The sequence below is a fragment of the Pollachius pollachius genome, assembly GCF_949987615.1.
Source record: "Pollachius pollachius genome assembly, chromosome: 3".
NCBI lineage: Eukaryota > Metazoa > Chordata > Actinopteri > Gadiformes > Gadidae > Pollachius > Pollachius pollachius.
This window is the reverse complement of record NC_136936.1, coordinates 32,019,628-32,025,633: the sequence shown is the minus strand read 5'-3', so window position 1 is coordinate 32,025,633 and position 6,006 is coordinate 32,019,628.

Here is a 6,006-nt window from a genome sequence, read left to right as displayed (position 1 = left end):
GGGGCGCAATACAGGTGAACACACAATAGGTCCGTTACACTCCCCTCTCGATGATCCTCATCATTCAACCACTGCTTTATTCTTTAGGCAGAGCTGTTGACTAGGCAAATAACTTGAGTAGGCTCAAAGGACACCTTCCTCTGTCATTAGCAGCAGGGCACCAACGCTGTGTAGCACAACATTCCTCCAGAAGGGCCTAGCATCACAGCCTCCATCCTCGCTAGAGGCAGGGTGTCCTCCAGAAGGGCCTAGCATCACAGCCTCCATCCTATAGAGGCAGGGTGTCCTACAGAAGGGCCTAGCATCACAGCCTCCATCCTATAGAGGCAGGGTGTCCTACAGAAGGGCCTAGCATCACAGCCTCCATCCTATAGAGGCAGGGTGTCCTACAGAAGGGCATAGCATCACAGCCTCCATCCTATAGAGGCAGGGTGTCCTACAGAAGGGCATAGCATCACAGCCTCCATCCTATAGAGGCAGGGTGTCCTACAGAAGGGCCTAGCATCACAGCCTCCATCCTCGCTAGAGGCAGGGTGTCCTACAGAAGGGCCTAGCATCACAGCCTCCATCCTATAGAGGCAGGGTGTCCTCCAGAAGGGCCTAGCATCACAGCCTCCATCCTATAGAGGCAGGGTGTCCTACAGAAGGGCCTAGCATCACAGCCTCCATCCTATAGAGGCAGGGTGTCCTCCAGAAGGGCCTAGCATCACAGCCTCCATCCTATAGAGGCAGGGTGTCCTACAGAAGGGCCTAGCATCACAGCCTCCATCCTATAGAGGTATCGGGCCTAGAAAAGCGTTTTACTCCAACCCTCCTGAGACCTGCAAAAGTAGGTCACATGGCGTCAGAGTCTGGAAACCATCCAGTCACCTCATGTTTCAATGTCTGGAAAACGTTTACTCCTCCAGGGGGGGCTTAACTAAGCAGCAGCCCTTCTGGAGCTAGGGGCCCAGGAGCCAATGGGGGCCCTTCCAGAGTCATTATCCACGGCAAGGGGTTCCTAAACGTTTTAAACTCAGGACCCAGAAGATCGTCTCAGCGTGTCCATGCACGGACCAAAGCCCCACACTCCCAACTCTGAGCACACTGGAATCCCTCATTAATCACTGAGCAGAGCCTGGTGCTCTGAGGGCCCTGTCTGTTGTCAGGCCAGGACCTCCGGCCCACTGGATCGCTACGCATTCAGGGTCTGACTGGCTGCTCCCTGGCCGACGCCCAGGTGGGACTGCGGGCTGACTGGACGGCTTGGGACCGTTGTCGTGGGAACCCAGACGGATCACTGGGGTTCCTGTGGAAGAATCCAGGCGTTGTCATTCTTTCATTTCCTTAAACTGTTTGTTTTCCAGCACAAACATCCTGGCTTGCCCGCATGTTTACAATAAAAGTACTCATTACATGCTGACAGTTGCACTACTACTTCCAAAAGAGCAGGGCAGAAATAGTGAACAAGAATATGATCACACACTTAAGTGGGCGTTCATTACCTGCTCATGAATATCAGTCCACTGAACTCGATGTCTCACTAACATACGGTATGACATATGACTTAATGGTCCAAAATATTCATATATTAGGTTTCATAAGTTTTTATTCATGAGAAAAAACCAAACCTTTAAACCGTTGACTCTAACTCAAAAGAACCGTAATGGCAACTGACTTTAACCAATGTGTTCCACAGGCTCTGGTGCAAAACTGAAATGAGAAGCAGGTGCTGCCACAATGGAAACACAGCTAGACGTGTGTGATGTGTGTTATCATGAGCTCAGCTTTTAAACTGCGACACCAGTCAGCTGCTCAATGCATATCATCAACACTCATTTCTGGCCCATAGGTTTCATTTTTTAGGGGTCATGAACTAAACTACGATCCCTTTAAACATTGACCTGTCTTCATTTCGAGTACATGTTGTATATTTTCAGGTAGTCTACTTTAATTGTAAGACGAAGTACACAGACATAAATTGATCAAAAGTAAGGTCTAGCTTTCTTAAACATTGTTTTCCTGAAAAAATGGTATTTGCTTCACAACAAGAAATGGAGGACAAATTGCGCAATCATCTCTGTTATGTCTATCATTCTTCTCCACCCTGCTCCGTCATGTTGCTCTGTCATCCCAAATCTCCCCACATAAACATTTGATTGATTGTTTTTGTTTGATTTAGTTGTGAGTGAATAAAGATCCTCCCTGGGGGTCAACCGCCCAGCCCACTTATATGGGCTCTACTTCGTATCTTTCTCTAGTTCTTAACTTCTTTCTCTCTTTCTTTCCAACTTTTGTTCTTTCTCTCTTCTTCTCTGTCTACATCTCACATAACAATCCACTGGCCAAACTTTAACACAGTGAATTGATATGGACATGTTTCTGAACAGTGAGATCACGCAAGGTCAAAAGGTGAAAGGTTAAACTGATGGATTGGTGACAGCTATTAAACACTCTGGTCGTACTTCTTAATACCCGTGGTTGCATGGATCATATAATCGTCTTTCTAGTGTTACACAAAGAAAATGACTGGGCTTCATGAGTTCAGGTAGGGGAAGAAACCTTTTGCCTTAGCATTGTACAGACATTTCCAGACATTACCAGTCCAACACTGCCTGATTCATCGAAGAGTGATTTTGGTTATATTAAGGCCGAATGTTTTGTCAACCACAACAATGTTTTGCCAGCTCTGAAACTACGTACACACCACCAACAGTGCTATGATTACGCGGAGAGAAACCCCAGTTTTTCTTCATTAGCTGGTGATGGTCTGCAAGTGACCGTCCCACTGTGGTCTGACCAGTGGGTGATTTACCGTTAAAAGTGAGTCAAAGTGCAGTGGTGCAGTGTTCGCCACCTCATTCTTTAGGGCGTTGGAAAACTTCATGATCTTAAGAGTAGAGTAAGTCCAAAGAGTTATTACTATGGGCAGTAACGTATCTGTAGTGAATACACAACATAAGATCATCAACAATAACATGATCATGAAGCTCATGATAGATAAGTGGTGTATGTATGTATATGATGTATATGATGATGTATGTATATACATAGATATATGTCCCCCTAACCCTAACCCTGACCCAATGACCAAGAGTTAAAATTACCAACATACATACATATGCATACTTTCTTGCATAATATGAGCCTTAAACCAATCCTTAAACGACTATTTCCATAGGCCAATATTGTCTGATGTTGGCCATTTTCAAAAAGCTTTCGAGAATGTTCACAATAAAACAATCCTCATCTTCAGTGGAAACTCTGTGGATACCTTATGCATAGCCACGGCCATGACACATCAATTACTGCCATCCATGTTAGGAGAACTAAGTGGTTCTGTGGGGAAATGACTATGGTGTGGTGGTGACAACCATGGTTATTCAAACACTCGGTTAGGCCTTAGTCGTTTTTTCCCAGGTCAACTATGTGTGTAATCCAATAGAAAGGGAATTGACCTGAATGTTGGTCATTCATATCCAGAATCAATAGCAATACAATGTTACAATTGTTTGCTGATTTGTAACATTTGATGTGAATTCTATTGTATCTGGATCTATTAGTAGTAACTAACTGACCAACTGCCTAAATAATGAGGGCATATGTTTCTCTTTGCATGAAAACTTCAAATTGAATTCAATGAAGGAAGTGAAACAGAAAGGATGAGAGCGGTGGAGGAGATGGAGGAGGGTTAGGAGGAGTTGAAGGAGGAGCACGTGAGAGAGATTGAGGTGAAGGAGGAGGGTTAGGAGGAGGTTGAGGAGGAGCAGGTGAGAGAGGTGTAGGTGAAAGAGGAGGGGAGAGAGGGGGACCTGGAGGAGGAAGTGCAGGAGCGACAGCGCCCTAGGGAACGACCGGCACAGCAGCCAGGGACTTCATGAACATACTCTTTTGAACAGAGAATGTGATCTAAGAAAATATTGATGCTTTTAAAAAGAACAGCTGACGGGTGAAATGCAGGGAACAAAGAAATAGACGGATGGGCGGATGGACGGACAGAGCGATGGACAAACCGACAGAATAGTTCAGTTCAGTAAATGAAAGAACAGATGAAAAATGCAGCGGCTCCGGTGAGAGCTGCAGCTCCTTTGTTCTTCTCGCCCCCTCTCCCTCCTCGGAGAGACCACTACACTGATGATATTGTGTACCCCGACCTCCCGCAACCTTACACTGCGTCACTTTACCAAATCAGCACAAAGTGCTGACGCAATCAAGCATCCAAACTCAGCAGAAACTACAAAAGGACTTCAGTATAAAGCAAATATTCATCCTTTTATTTAACTTTTATTCATGGGATCAGCCGAGATATCTGTAAATTGGCGTTGCCTGTCTTCCCCAGAGTCGTTTCAATGTGCGTCCGGAGAGGGAGTTTGGTTGGTTAGCATTTCCCTTCCATTAAGCCGCTTGCATTTACCTGCAGAGTTACTGTAGCCTAGCTCCTGATCAACTAAGACAATCTACAATTTTGTTGAGATGTTATTTGCATGTCATTCATGTGTGCATTACCCTCACATGAACAGGAGCTAGGCTACTGTCACTCTGCAAGGCAAAGGAAGCAGGAAAGCAACTGTTAACCCTAACCTCCCCTTATGGAGCCACAATGATGAAGTTAAACAACTTGTCTGCTGTCTGGCTAATACAGGCAAATGCCAATTACTAGACATATACCAGCGTAACCCTTAAAATGGATCGTTTCAGACTTATATGTGTACTGAGGTATTGCTTCACAATACAATAACCCTCCCCCCACTCCTCCCAGCACACATACCTCCCTCCCCCCCACACTCCTTCCTCCCCCTTCAATACAATTGTGTGTTTGGTTGTAGACCTTCGTTTTATCTTACCTATGCTTGCGCACACAGTCATAGGGTTAATTTGCATGGTAAACAAAAAAGTACATAGTAAGCCTACAGTGCATTCAGTGTGTTAAAGGCTAATGTCAAGGACACCATTCCCCCCTCTTCTAGTTCCTCACCTCTCCCTCTGATATCGTTCCCCTGTGTGGTCATAACTCTCTCTCTCTCTCTCTCTCTCTCTCTCTCTCTCTTTCTGTCTCTCTCTTGCTCAAGGTTCTCTCTGTTTTTCTCCTCCCTGGTTCCTCTTTCCCTCCTCCTGAGACCGTTACTGTATTCCTGTATTTCGTAATCTTAGTAGGAATACTTATTCTGCAGACAGCTGCAAGACGGTTGGAGATGGGTGGAGATGGTTAGTCAACTAGTGCCTCATTTTGAGAAACTCAAACCTTTTCGTGTTTTTGGAAATTGTCATGGTGCTCCACATCAAAAGCAGGATAAATACTTTCAGCGTTGGGTACGACTGGATTGTGTGTTTAGGAAGGACGTAATGTAACTGAGAAGATCCCCCACACACTAGACTAAGCAGCTCTGCTCTCAAAGCAAACCTTTAGCGCACAGAAGAGGTATGGTTTCAGTGAAGCCAACAGCGGGTGTGTTTCATTCAGTGTTTGCGTGTATGTATTCTATGTGATTCATTCATTTCACCTCCTTGTCTGACCCACCCCTGATAGGTTCCTCTTTTTTTCTTCAGCCTCTTCCCGCTTCTCTCTCCCCCCTCCTCCCCCTCCCCTTTCTACTTCTCTCTGTTCCTGAACCTCAACTGTGTCCCCATTACTGCAATATTCTCCCTCAAAACCAACTTACCTCACCCACCTTCCTCCTCAGCTTCATCCCTCTCTATCTCTGTCTCTCTCTGTCTCTCTCTCTCTCTCTCTCTCTCTCTCTCTCTCTCTCTTTCTCTCGCTCTCACCCTAACACACTTTCTGTCTGTCTGTCTGTCTGTCTGTCTGTCTGTCTGTCTGTCTGTCTGTCTGTCTGACTTTCTGTCTGTCTGTCTGCCTGCCTGTCTGTCTGTCTGTCTGTCTGTCTGTCTGTCTCTCTCTCTCTGATCGCCCCCCACTAAAACAAACAGGCAGATGATGTCAACGCTGCAGCATTTGGTTTATCTCCTGGTGACAGACCATAATGCACTGCTCTGTCGACAACACCGCCCAACCCCCCAAGGAGCACC